Here is a 15,230-nt window from a genome sequence, read left to right as displayed (position 1 = left end):
CTGTGATCCTGGTTAGGAAACCTATTGTTAAAGTAAATAAGATACTTGAAAGTGTAGCCAAAGCTATTAAAATGTTATAAGCCAACTTTATCCAAGATTCTGCACTGAGGATGAATGTCAAAAGGACTTGTTATGAAATCATATCTTTTAGAATGTCCATGTAATTTCTTTCCCCTCAACACAGAGTTGAGAAAGGTAAAAATAACAATGTCTTATTTTTACTGGGAAAACAACAGAGTTTTATTTGGAACAATGATTGCAAGATTATTATTTGGTCAGTTTTTGCCCTCACACTATGATTTGATGCAGAAAGGGCAAAAAGTCACTTTTTACTACATTTGCTTTACATTGTGCTGCTTCTCACGGTTCAATGTGTGCTCCCAAAAATAGAATAAATCTCTAATAATAAACAGCACTCCTCCCATCTCAAGAGTTCTTATTCGATACCTTAGAAGGTAATACAATGCAAGAATTACACCCTACCCCATTCCAAAGTCAACAGATGGACCAAATGACCCAGACACTTCAATTCCAGTCCAAACTTTGAAAGAAAGCCTTCTTGTTAATGTCTGAGTTGATTGTTTCACCATTGGAAAGTTGAAAAAATAAGAAACAAAAATAAAGACGATGTTTATCCATGATGTCTGAGGATTGGACCTACATGTTGCATTAAATTGTCATTCTTTTGGCCTATTCCTAAGAGGCATTTTAGGTTGGAGTCCTAACAGCTAAGACTCCCCATCATATGCTCTTAAATAAAATGCTCAATGGGAAAAAGAAACATTTGGGAAGTTAGAGGCTTAAAAATCTAAGTGGTTTCAACACTCTAGCAAAGATATGACTTGTTCATTTTAAAGATTTCACTGCATTCTTTCTGGCTTTCATTTCTCTGTGTTTGCATCATGATTAAAAGAGACGCAAGTTTAAAAAAACAAAAAAAACCAAAACAAAAAAAAACAAAAAACCCACAAATCAACCAAGTAAATTTGAAGATATAATTGGCTTTATTGAGCAATTCATGAATCTGGCAGCATCCCATCTGGCGAGGGCTCTAAATTAGTTGCACAAAATGGAAGGTTTTGCCTGAAATAATCCACTCTTTTAACTTCTTAGTCCCACCCTCTTAGGTTTGGTTAGGAGTCTGGAAAAATGATTTAGGATGGCCAACTGTCCCTGTTTGCCTGGGACTGAAGAGTTTTCTGGGATATAGAGATTCTAGTGCTAAAATTAACCTGAAACTTAAATTAGGGGCCTGCCCATGTTAAGAGATTGTCAGAGATAACTTTTTTAATTTATATATATGGCAGGGCAAGCTGTTAATTACTGCACAATTACTGATCATCCTACTTCAGAGCCCACTTCCCTCTGAAGTCTCAGAGCACCTTTCCTCATCCTTAGCTCAAAATGCCTTATAATTTTAACTTTCTGTCTCTGAACTTCTTATGTATGTGGAATTCCCATATGTATGGATGTAGTTAAATTTGTGGGGTTTTTTTTCTGTCAGCAGATAATTGGCAAGAAGTAAGTACTTTTCTGCTTAGTGTTCATATGAAAGCAAAGTTTCAAAACAAAATCCAATTAAAATAGAAAAAAGTCTAGCATTCATGAAAGGGGATGCGAGAAATATAATGCTCAAATGTTTATGCATTATTAAAAAGAGAACTATTGTATCTTATGCATTTGAGCTATGTTAAATGCTTTTGGAAACTGAAGAAATCATCGTGAATAGTAATATCAGATGTGTGGGGCACTGTACATGCAATGTGTGGTTAGGAACTCATGTTAGAGTAGCAATCCATTTTCAGGCGTGCCTGGGGCTTACATCTGACCCAGGTATACACGGAGTTTCCATGAAATTCTTTGGCACATTCCCATTGATGTCTGGGACTGGGAAACATTGTGACCCTCTCCCTCCCCACAGGTAGCCCATGGCCACTGACAGGACCACTCAGCAGGAGCCAGAACTGAGTGACCAGGAAGTGGGAATGGGACCTTGCTTGGGGAAACAATTTCATGTTAACCAAAGCAGAAATCTCTTAAAATGTTGAAGCAGTTGCTCTACCAGTGTGACTCAGTGGTTGATCATTGACCTATGAACCAGAAGATTCCCAGTCAGAACATATGCCCAAGTTGCAGGCTCTAGCCCAAGTGTGGGGTATGCAGGAGGCAGCCCATCAATGATTCTCTCTCATCATTGATGTTTCTAGCTCTCTCTCCCTCTTCCTTCTTCTCTGAAATAATATATATATATATAGTTGAAGCACCCGCCAGAAGACCCATTGCCAGGAACACTGACCCACAGCCCATTCAGGTAACCTATGCCCATAGGGGAGATCCTCAATTTCTGTGCCTGTGATGCATGCGATCTCTGAGCCATCTAGGTGGTGAGGGGTACAGCTGGGAGAGCAGTGCCACGTGTTTGTTCTGGTTGGGATTGGCTGCAGACTTCACTGCAATGGGCTTAGAGGAACCTGGGGGCTTATGACCATTGAAACTGGCCACTGCCTCTTCTGCTTCAGACCATTTGTCAAACCGGATAAATGCCCTGCCTCTGGACAAACCTTTCATCTCATCCACCAGGACCCAGGAGTTGATGATTCACCTGAATCGAGAGAACATGTCTTTCATGTCCTTCTGGATCATGGTCCTGGGGAGCCTGCTGATGTACAAGTTGGCGTCTTTGTTGGCCTTTTATATAGCTACTAGTGTATGCCTTCCTTCCCCTGGTTGCTGGGACTGGCTTCCCTCTGACACCTGGGATCCAGGCTTCTTTCGCAGCCCAGCTTCATCGGGAAGGTCATCCAGAAGGATGTCCAGTCTAATTAGCACATTGCACTTTTATTATTATAGATAATTATACAATGAACTGTAACCTCCTGGTTCACAGTCGATGCTCAACCACTGAGCATATGACACCTAATGGTTTTGGACTGGAATCACAGGCGGTTCAGCGTGTTTATTGCTTTCTCTGCTTCCTTTGCAGTCATGTAGTTCACAAAGCCATAGCCCAAGCTGTGTCCTGCAACTTTGTCCCAAATTAGTTTTACAGATTCCACTTTACCAAAACCACTATTGAGACTGCACAACTTATCCAGGGTCATGTTTGGAGGGAGGTAGATGACAATTGATTTTTTTTCTCCCAATGTCATCCCTACAGATTTGGCCATGTGGTCTTCATAACCATTAGACATTGTATTTTCTAAAAATTTGGACATGGGTGGGTGGGCCCAGGGCTGCTCCGAGGAGGGTGAGTGGGAGCAAGCTCCAGCCCATGGCCTGACATTGTCAGAGTGTTTTTCTTTAGATGCTAAATAGCTTCAGATGAAATTTGAAAATGAAAAAAAAAAATCATCCATGATTCTACTGCTGTCACTCAAGCATTCAAAGAGTATAGGCGTATAGACTTTTATATAGCTATAATCATACAATGCATGCAAAATTGTTCATTTTCCCCACTTATTATACATTATAGCTGCCTTGCCATGTTATTACATAGTCCTTATAATAATCCCTTTTAATGGCAGAGTAATCATCCGTTACTTGTGGCAACACAATTCCTTTGGGTTGAAAACAGGTAACAATCATGTGAAAAAAACTGAGGAAGAAAAAAATTATTCAAGCACATTCCAAAGCAGAAATTTTCAGATTGTGATCCTTAGCACACACCAAGGTTAGCATGGTATGGGAGATGTTAAAAAAAAGAAAAAAGAAGAAAAAAGAAAAGAAACTGGCCAAAATGGAGTCACTTTTGCTAAGCCATATCACCAAGCCAAAACTTAATACCTAATCTAATTGCAGTTTCAGCCTCTCCCAGGAGGAAAATCTTACACCAATCAGTCTGGAATGTCCTGCTCAACTCTAGTGAGGTAATCTATGGTGAGATCCCTTGCCTCTCCCTAAGGGAAGATGTCATTGCCTGAAATAACCCACTTTTATAAATTCTTAGTCCCAATCTCTTTCTATATAAAAAACCTTCCATTTTAAAAAACATTTTTTTTAATTGATTTCAGAAAGGAAGGGAGAGGAAGAGAGAGATAGAAACAGCAATGTTGAGAGAGAGAGAATCATTGATCAGCTGCTTCCTGCAGAACACCCCCCCCCCAGATGGGGATTAAGCCCACAACCTGGGCATGTGCCCTGACCAGGAATCAAACCATAACCTCCTGGTCATAGGTCGATGCTCAACCATTGAGCCACGCCTATCAGACAAAGCTTCCACTTTGTGTAACTTATCAGCATGTACTTCTAGTTGCTGGATGGGATGCCTCCAGATTCATGAATTGCTTAGTAAAGCCAATTAGATCTCCAAATTTACTGGCATGAATTTTATTGTGTAACAGATATGAGGCAAAATCTGAGATGACCTTATCTTCCTCCTATAAAAACACTGCTCCTTTAAGTTTTCTTTTAAAAATATGCTCTTAAAAAAAGAAAGAAGTGAAAAAAGGTATAATATCAAATAATATTACTTTTGTGGTCGAGTATGTCATTTAGTAGCTACATGACCTTGGGCGAGTTATACAAATGCCTTCGTCCCTTATCTTCGTCCCTTATCTATTATATAAAATGAGGACATTAATTTTTATCTGATTGAGTTGTGGTAAAGATTAAATATATATGTGATACCAGATTATTATGATCTCTGAAGGCATAATAATCTGGCCACTAAGTGTGTGTGTGTGTGTGTGTGTGTGTGTGTGTGTGTGTGTCTAATATATATATTTTAGAGGCCTGGAGCATGAATTTGTGCATAGGTGGGGTTCAGCCAGACTGGCCATGGGGAGGGAACATGGGTGGTTGGCCAGCCTGCCTGCTGATCAAACTCCTGGTCGAGTGGACAATTTGCATATTAGCCTTTTATTATTTAGGATATACACTGAGTGGCCAGATTATTATGCGTTCAGAGATCATAATAATCTGGCCACTCAGTGTATATATAGATTGCTTAGAACAATGCCTGGCACTGAACTATTGTATAAGTGTTTGTTAAATAAATAAAACACTGGAAAAAATAGCATTAGGTCAACACACCTTGAATGCACTCATGTGAACCTTAAAGCCAAAAATGGAACAATTAGACAGTGATAGGCCTGTGGCTGGCAGTGATAACCCCCGATCAGAATAAAGGTTTACCAATTGGTTGGGGATGAGATCACCAAAGTGTACGAATGACTAGACTATGGTACTCACTTTTGTGACTTTAGGCAATTGACTTAACCTTGCTAAGCCTCAATTTTTCATCTGTTAAAGAGTGCAATCATTATTAATTATATCATAATGAAGTGTTCCCTATAAAACATTAGCCCAGGGCCTCCCCATCCTAAGTCCTCAATAATCGATCATCCAGGTGCAATGTATTGTGTGGATCATTCACTGACATTTTTTCGGCAGGCTCACAACGTGTTTATTTGTTAAAGTGCCAAGTATGCTACATATGGTATCCAGATGATCAGGATGGAAATAACTTTGGTTTCAGTTTGCAAATAGACAATGGAAAAAGAAAATTGACACTGATAGCTCTCTGGAAGTTAATGTGCCAAGTCTCCCCCCCCCTCACCCCCCCCCCCCATAATTGGAGTTTGAGGAAGCGTAGGAATAGTGTGCAAAGACAGTCTTAGGAGCTAGGTCCCACTTCTGTTCTAAACTTGTCACATGACCTGAGATAAGTTATTATAGTTTTCTGCTTTGCTCTTAGATTATCTCCTGTCTAAAAGGTGGCATTTGAACAAGAGACAACCTCAAAGATATCTCTACTATTCCTCTTAAGGAGTAAAGAAGGCTGTGCTGTTTTTAGAATCCATGGGGCATCAGGTTTTGTGGACAAGGGGGTTATATTTCTCAGAGCAGCATGCCATTTTGCTGAAGCCTGCCATTGGTAAATCAGTTCTATTGGCTCCTACTTTTCTCTCTATGGGAGAGAAATTATCACACAAATAATCAGGATTAGGTGGATAGGTTCCTAAAGAATATGAATGGTGGTGTAAGTATCTGCTTTTTAAAGAAATATTGTACCCAGATATTTGTAGTTGGAATTATATAGTTAGCTTAAACACTCCCTTATCTGTAAAATCAAATGTAATATCTGCTTTTTAAAAGAAATATCATACCCAGATATTTGTAGTTGGAATTACGTATTTAGCTTAAACACTCCCTTATCTGGGGGAAAAAAAAAATTCCACCCTGCCTTACCATTGTCTCTGGCACTTAGCAGAGGGTAAAACAATTTTTTTGGTCAGCAATACAGTAGAATTAGGGAATGTTTGCCTTATTTAGTCATGGTCTGGCTAGGTCATTCCAACTGATATTGTTTGGAATGAAAACTTGACCAGATGTTCACTTAAAATGAACCAGAGAGATTAATTATCAGTCCAACCATATTATCTGGAAGGGCGGGTGTAATCATCTCCAAAGAATTTCCTGGATCTGCGCACAAAGGTTGGTGATGATAAGTACAGCTAACACTCTATTAACACACAATGTACCAGGCACCACTGCAAGCACTTCCCATGTGTTAATTCATTTAGTCACGTAGTGTTCCTTGAAGGGAGGTACTATTGTTATCCTTATTTTATGAATGAAGGCATGAGTCTCAAAGAGGTTAGGATGCTTGCCCACGGTCACACAGTTTGTAAGTGGAAAAGCTGGACTGAAATCCATGGGCTTTGACCCCTAGGCCTATGCTTTTAAACCATGCTATAGCCATTGCCCTATAGTATTCTCCGTTTTTGACCCAATGTGCTATTAAAACTTGAATATAGTAGTCTTATTCTTAATCTATAAATGAATGAAGATGACTTTGAACAATTTTGAGTAGGAAAAATAATTCCTGACCCGAGGGAAGGAAGAATGCTAAATTTTGGCAAAAACACTTATATATCTGATTAGAAATCTCTTGGGTTTCAAAACAACATACTCGCTATTTATTCATCTTTTAAAGTAATTTGAGGAATGTAAGAACTGAAGTTTGGACTTCAACTCTGTCTGCATAAAATATCTGGAATGTTTTGCTGTTATGATCAAAGTGAAGAGGGTAATGTTGGTTAATGCTTCTTGGTTAACCTTAAAAAGGAGCAAAAAGTTGGATTCACCTCATTCAATGGAATCCCAAATATTAATGTGTAGTTGGAATTAATATACTGGTTGGATTGATATTTTTCTGGGCTTACCTTAATGTCTGAGAAATCCTTTATCTTTGGTTAGAATATGATCTCCAACAATATAAAGAAAGCATAACACTTATGTACTCACTTAGGGTTTGAAATAACAGAGTAGTTTAAAACGATTATTGTTTCTGGATGAGGAGATGTGTGGACAGATCCTTTCAAATCTGAGATCTTATAATACAGTTGAATGGTATAATTTCATCTCAGATTCAATTCCTATTTTTTCTCCTAAGGACTATGTTAAATATATTTTAATATAGCATATTTTTTCCATTCCTCTTTCCACGAAGGGTTTCAATCCATTTGCATGTAATGCTAGCTTTCATCTATATAATTAGGATCCAGAAACTTGCAACAGTTGGCTATGACATCTGTATATGTGCAATTTTGTCAGCTGAAGCATTATGATATGACAAATGAATTAAAAGCTTCAGTAATGGGATAAGAGAGATTGCAAGGGAAGCAGCTTTGACAAAAGCTTAACTATTGTGTTCATCGCAAGCAACCAAAGAAATTGGAACTTAGATTAAGGTTTAGATTAGCTAAAATACAGTCTATCCTAAGAGTAAAAAGAAACCATCTCTATTATGCCTCTTTCTAAATAGAGAACTTCTCCAATAGGGAATAATTCTGTCTCCTATTATCTGATTTTTTTTTTCATTTAAAGAATTTACTTTTCTATTATTAAAAAATTGTACACAATCAATGAATAAAACAGAAAAATAATGTTCCACCCCCATCATACTGCTACTTAAATATCGGCATACTTTTACTATAATATGCTTTGCACATTAATGCTGCATCTTGCATTTTAAATGCTGAACATTATACTGTTTGCATTATCTATGTGCATGAAATCATAACCTTTTAAAAAAAGATTTTTCATTGATTTTTAGAGAGAGAGGCAGAAAGAGGAATATTTATGTGAGAGTGAAACATCTATCAGCTGCCTCCTTCACACTTCCTACCCAGGTCCGAGTCTGCAACCCAGGCATGTGCCTGACTGGGAATCAACCAGCAATTCTTCAGTGCAGGGGGTTATGCCCTCTGCTCTAATAACTGAGCTAGGAAAAAACAAAACAACAGCCTTAGATATGTAGACTGCTGACTTCTAATTCTTTGAATTTATTTTTGCTTCAACTGGACCAAGTATCAGTGAATGGTGTGGCCTCTTTGTGTCTGTCTCTTATTTATTTTATTTTTTAAATATTTTTTTAAATTGATTTCAGAGAGGAAGGAAGAGAGAAAAGGATAGAAACATCAATGATGACAGAGGATCATTGATTGGCTGCCTCCTGCTGCCCCACAGAAGGGACTGAGCCTGCAACTCGGGCATGTTCCCTGACTAGGAATTGTACTATGACTTTCTAGTTCATAATTTTATGCTCAACCACTGAGGCACACCCGCCTGGCTATTATTTTTCCCCCTCATGTCAGATGGCTAATGTGCTGAAGTCCTAACAAGGTTTATATGAGGCTCATCTCACACAAGATCATTATGCTTTATGAGCTACAAAAGGATCATATCTGTCTCCTTTTTAGTATCAGAAAACTTGCATTTGTTAGGTGAAAACAGCTGCTGTAACAAACAACCCTCCAAGTGTATAAAGGCTCCAATACAAGAGACATTTATTTCTTGCCCTTATAAAGCCCATAATAAATGCTCCTGGTTGGTGAACTCCACAGGGTGACACAGGTATCTAGGTTTCTCTATTCCAGAGCCCTGCTACCTTCAACACATAGCTGCTCAGATTTCTATTCTTTTTGGAATCAAGTCAGGGGGAGGAGACAGAGCATGGAGGACAAAAGCTGGGAGATTTTTATGAACCAAGCACATCCAACCACAAGCAGCCTGGGAAAGATATTCTGGCAGTAGGTCCAGAAGGAGAAGATATGGGTCTGATGATGCCTGGCAGTTTCTGCCCCTGAGCCACGTGGAACTATATTCTCCTCTGGAAACAAAACTAGTCTCCATCCTTTTGACATGTTAGTAAACATGTCTGATGAAACACAGAACAGGAATGCATCTATCAAATAGATTTTTGGCAGCTTCACATGCAATGAGACTAGAAGGACAAGCAGAGGTCAAGGTTTCTAAGGACCCGAACGAGGAAAAGGGAAAAAAGAAAAGCAGTGTATCTGCATCACTGGCCTAGGGTGTTAGGTTGCATTAACCATGTCTATCTATAAATCCTTCCTGTTCGATGCACTCAACAAAGAATCCATACTTTGGCATTGTTTCCTGTGAGAAATGAAGTAGGAAGGATGTGATTTCACAGATAGGGAAAATGGGATTTCGGAAAGGTTGAAGTCATGCAGTAAGGAATTTGGGGCAATTATGTGAACTTCCTTGTTCATTTGATGTCATTGCTAAACACCACATTTGCGGGTTGAGGGTGGGCTATGCTTGATGCTCCCACCTCCCCGTTTCCCCCTATCGCTTAACCCCTCCTCCATGCTCTTTGCTTCAAAAGCTGGCTGGATTGGCCTCCAAAAAGGTTTATGAGACAGAATTGACATTTTCTCATTGTTTTCCAAAAACAATTTCTATTTGGAGCCTGCTGGTAAACTGGCCAATTGTGTTCCCATTAAATGATATTTTCTGTCTTTTCCATTTCTATTTTTACTCTCAGATCATGAGTCTCTGGTTTACAGACATTCGCTCTTCCTCAAATTATTAGAGGCCGGGGCAATAAGCAGAAGCAAACAGAAAATGACATGTGTTTTTACTTATAGATGCTAGAATTTTCCCCGCACTCAATTTATTGACTGTTTATAATGATAGGAAAACAAAGGGATAATTTCAAGATTTAAACTACATGTTGGTAAGAACAAGTATTACTGATGGATATTAATCTAATATAGACAGGCATCCCTTTACCTATATACATTCCGATGTGGGAAGTATTTCTCCATATTAAATGGAAAATGGAGAAATCTGTGATAGGTTTCTTTGTGATGAAGACATACTAGTCATCTAGGAACTAACAAATTACTCTGCTGATAAAGATTTATCTTTTATTGTTTCAAAAGCAATTAGCCAAGAAGTTAAATATTGGTTAAAAAGGGGAAAATGTTAAGTCAGTGCCACAGTTAGAGCTGTGGCTCCTGCGTTTTACAATAATGTGATACTGAGCAAGTTGTTTAACCTCTTTGCATTTCATTTTTCTCATCTGTAAAATGGAAATAATAATAGACATCATTGTCGTTATCACCGTTACCTCTCAGGTTATTTGAATGATTATGAGTTACTAAACATAAATGCTTAGCACAGAAGCCTGGCACAAATTGCCTACTTTTTAATAGATTCTAATCTTGTATAATTCATCATCCCTCACTCCCTACATACACATACACATATAACAAACACACAGTAAGCAACAATACAGGTATATTAGTGTTTGGTGTATATACAACCATGGTTTTATCTCTATTCACATATACATGTACATGTGCATATTCATATATTATTTATATGCCTTTTACTTAATAAAAATTAAAATTAGATCTAATTAGAAATCTTGTACTATAACTTGATTTTTTCCCTCAACTTCATGATTTTTAGCCTTTATACTATTATAATTATCTATTTAAAAAATTTTTTTCTCAGGATTTCATTGTATAAATGTTCCATTTATTTAATCAGTCTTCTACTGAAAGACAATTGGATTATTTTTAAATGTTCACTTTACCACACAAAATAGTGAAAGTCCCAATTTTGATATATTCAAGGAAATGTAATGAAGCAGAAATTATAGATGCCAATCTCTGTCAAGGTCATTTGTTATTATTTTAAGGGTGTGGACACTGGCACTCAATGGCAATAGTACTTGTTCAAAGTCACATTATCTAATAAATACTGACATGAGACTCAAACCCAAGCCCCCCTATCTTTCCGGACAGTAAGTAGGGGTGAGTTATTGGGAAAGGTACTGGTTTTGGGAGTATGGTGATCTTAGAAACTAGGGGTCAGAGATGGTATGTGACTCACCCAGGATCACACAGCTAGCAAGTGACAGATAACCAAGATTCTCTCCTTGACCAAACTCTAGCCAGGCTCCCCTGAGCCCTCTTCTGGACTAGGCCTAAACCTTTGTCTTTAAAGACTTTAATAAAACACCAACATAGTTTCCAAGGCCACATCCTTAGGATGACCCTAAGCTCCCTTAAAGTGCCTGCCTAAGAAAACTAAAGGTTTCCATTTTTCACTTCCCCGACTCAGGTTGAGCAGGGAACTTGCCTGTTACTTATTCTCAGATGAAAACATTCAGTACAATTCAAAGTTCAGTTCAGTTCATGCTGGACTCCTTTCCCACTGCAATGATTAATCCTTACCACTGTAGCTACTGTCTGGCTTTGTTTACCTTTAACATGGAACCGGGCTGTTCTTGAACACAGATCGCCCTTTCCAATCTTGAGCTCTTCAGTGAATCCCAGGATTTTCCCTTTGAGAAAATTAAAAGCAACCCAGAATACTGCTGTAATGCTGAGTCCAGGGACTCAGGTTGCTGGGAAGCTCTTTGTTTTCTCTTTTTCCTCTCTGGAAAGTGAAAGCTTATCCCTGTGACTGATTGTTTCTATCCCTCTTGGCAGCAAAACCAGAAAAGATCATGGGCAGCTTTTACTGTGTTTGCTGTGACACCTATCTAAATATATCCTCCATGGTCTGCCAGGTTTCCTGGATTTTCCACATTAGCTCAACCTTTTAGGTATCAGAGGCTCTTTATCATGGGCACTCATTAGGTCTTTTAAAAAACATAAATGGCCCCAGACAGTTTTGCTCAGTGGTTGAAGCATCAGCCCACAGACTGAAGGGTCCCGAGTTCAATTCCAGTCAAGGACACGAACCTTGGTTGCAGGCTTGATTCAGGCCCCAGAAGGGAATGTGTGCAAGAGGCAACCAATCCATGTATCTCTTTCACATTAATTTTTTTTTTGTCTATCTCCCTCCCTTCCACTCTCTCTAAAAAATCAATGGAGAAAATATCCTTGGGTGGGGATTAACAAACAAAACAAAAAACCCATAGGTGTATAACATTAGTTTTGGGGCAGCAGGATGGGAAGGAAATGGGCAGAGGGTAATTACTTTCAATGGACAAGAAGAAAGGAATTTGAATTTTTGGAATGAATGAGAAGGAATGTCATGGGGAGCCAAAGTTGTGGATTACTTGTCTAGGTAAAGGGATTGTCAAATGACAATCTTTATTAATTTCAGAGAGGAAGGGAGATGAAAAGAGAAATAGAAACATCAATGATGAGAGAGAATCATTGATTGGCTGCCTCTTGCATGCCCCACACTGGGGATCAAGTACACAACAAAGGCGTGTGCCCTTGACTGGAACTGAATCCAGTACCCTTTATTCTGCAGGCTGATGCTCTATCCACAAAGCCAAACCAGCCATGACTATAATCAGATTTTTTTTAGGAACTGCTTTACTTTTTTCCACAAAGGTTGCACCATTTTACATTTCTACCAGCAATGCACAAGGGTTCCAATTTTCTCTGCATCCTCATCCTAACATTTATGTTCTGTGGTTGCTTTTTTTAATAATAGCCATCCTAATGGGTATGAGGTGGTATCTCATTATGGTTTTAGCTTGCATTTCCCTAGTGACTGGTGATATTGATCTTCTTTCATTGTGCTTATTGGCGATTCCTATATCTTTGGAGAAATGGCTATTTGATAGAGTGTTGGGGTGGGATGAGGGTGACTGCAGGCTGGGTCAAAAAATTCTCTAAGGAGAATTTAAGCTGAGGCCTGAATGACGATAAAAAGGCATCAACCCTGAAACAATCAGAGGAAACTGTCCCGGAATAAGAGAAAGTGTGAAGACCAGAAGTAGGGACAGGCTTGACATGGTTAAGGAATGGAAATAAGGCCAGTGATTCTGGAGAGGAAGAGCCAGGGTGGGCATGGGCCAGGCCTTCGAGGACCCCGCAGGCATTGTAAGGCCTTTGAACCTAATCTGTGTACCAGCAGAGTCACAGAAGGGTTTTGAGCAGGAGAGTGAACTCATATGATTAAAATTTTTAATAGATCATTCTGACTGCTGTGTCAAAAATAGACTGTGCAGGGCAAGAGTAAAATCATTAGATCAGTTCAGAAGCTCTTGATGATGTCATCCAGGTTGATCTGGAGACCAGCTTGGTTCAGGCTGGGGCAGTAGAAACAAAAGAAGTTTGGGATTCAGGGTTGGAGGTGGAGCTGAAGGTTACTTTGATTGTGATGAGATGACTTCAGGGAGCTTGGACAGAAATGCCATGATCAGACAAGAAAGAGTTCTATAAGGCAATGAGACCCTTCTCTCCTCCAATGGCTTCTGGCAGACACTGACAAATAATGATGAAGATCTAGCTGTGAAAGAGATCAAGAACTTGAAACATTATGCAAAGGAATCACAATTCTGAGGGCAATGAGGAGTAATTAAAGGTTTTTAAAACACAACAGTGATGGGAACCAAGCTGTGCTCTTATCACCACTGGGTCAATTCATAGACTTAACAATAAGGAAGAAGAGTCCCAACAAAGGTACGTGTGAGCATGCGCGTGTGTGTGCCCAAGTGTGGTTAAGCAGGGAAAGTGAGAGCAATTTGAACAGTAAGGCCAGCAGACTTCTTGAGAGGTTAATATACTTCTCTGTTTATGGACATTGCTATGGTGATGCATGAAAGCTAGCCAAGAGGACAGAGAACAGTTGACTCTCTCCGCACTTAATAATCTGATTTTATGTAAGACATTGAGAAAGAATGCAATAACTCAGGGCTTTTGCTGCGAGCATTAAAAGAAACCAGATGAGGCTGAGTTCACATCCTCCCTAGCCACACCAGTGCCCCTCCTTGGAGGCAGGCTTTCAGGCCCAGCTGTCCTGGCACTACCCTGCCTGACATTTGGAGGAACTCGCCTTGCATGTTGCCCCCTCTCTCCCTGTAGCTCCTTCAAACCACAATGTTGCAAGCACTCCACAAAGTGAAATAAAACCAAGGAAATAGGAAAGGAATTCTGCCTAGAAAAGGGGTTTGCAAAAGGAGACTAGGTTCATGGGTGGTAGAAGCTTCTCCCCCCTGGAGAACTAGCCAATACAGCCCTGTGCATGGGTTTCAGAGACGCGTTAGATTTTTATTTAGATTTGGATTTTTCCACTTTCTTTCAGGAAATCAGTGTTTAGAAGCTGGTGGCCAAGGTATCTCCCCATCCCTCCTCTCCCCAATTAGAAATATATTCTTTCTGTTGTTATTTAGGACCAAAAAACAAGCAAAAAACATCAAGTTTTCACCTTTCTCAGTATCAACATAATGTTGTCTCTGTACGTGGAATTTTTAAATGTGAGCTATAAAAAATGAAAAGAGACCTCTCATCATTCTGAGTTCTAAACCCTGGGAATCCTTGATTTTTTTAGTAATAGCTTTACTCATTCCACAATTTTTGAGAATCTGCCACGCACCAGACGCTTAGTGGGAGTAAGAATACTGTTTAGAGATGAGTACATGGCTCCTTCTCTTACTATCACAACATCAGTATTAAGAATGATGGCCGGTATCTTTTACTCTTTGCTTATGTACATGCCATTGTGGTAAGCCTGTTCCATGCACTGCCCCACTTTTACCTCCCAGCAATCATACAAAGTATCAGTATTATCCTAACTGCTTAGATGAGGAAGCTGGGGCATTATTGCCTGGCATAGAAGCTCGCTGATAACTGGGCATTGTGTGTGGTATGATTTGAGGAACAACAAGAAAGGCCACAGGTATTCCAAAAGAGCAGAGACTAGATACCTAGTTCCTTAGTGTTAACAGTGAGATAAGAATTATCAGTCATCAGCCACTGTGGAAAACAGTATGGAGTTTCCTCAAAAAATTAAAAATGGTAGTCCTGTTTGACCCAGTAATCCCACTTCTAGAAACAGTTCCCAAGATTCAGAAACACCAATCAGAAAGAATATATGCACTCGTATGTTTATAGCAGCACAATTTATAATAGCTAAAAGATTTGGAAACAGCCTAAACGCTCATCAGCAGATGAGTGGATTAAAAACCAGTGATACATCTACATAATGGAATACTACACTAC

The 15,230-nt window shown here is 39.2% G+C and overlaps 2 pseudogenes; both read right to left on the bottom strand.

The window, feature by feature from the left end:
* Nucleotides 1–2,245: 2,245 nt before the first annotated feature.
* LOC118711598 lies at nt 2,246–3,249 on the bottom strand (annotated as a pseudogene).
* Nucleotides 3,250–8,594: 5,345 nt separating this feature from the next.
* Nucleotides 8,595–8,685, bottom strand: LOC118711984 (annotated as a pseudogene).
* Nucleotides 8,686–15,230: the final 6,545 nt, after the last annotated feature.

The sequence above is a fragment of the Pipistrellus kuhlii genome, unplaced genomic scaffold (assembly GCF_014108245.1).
Source record: "Pipistrellus kuhlii isolate mPipKuh1 unplaced genomic scaffold, mPipKuh1.p scaffold_m20_p_8, whole genome shotgun sequence".
NCBI lineage: Eukaryota > Metazoa > Chordata > Mammalia > Chiroptera > Vespertilionidae > Pipistrellus > Pipistrellus kuhlii.
Note: the sequence above shows the minus strand (reverse complement) of the source record. Positions and strands in the feature narration are given on the sequence as shown.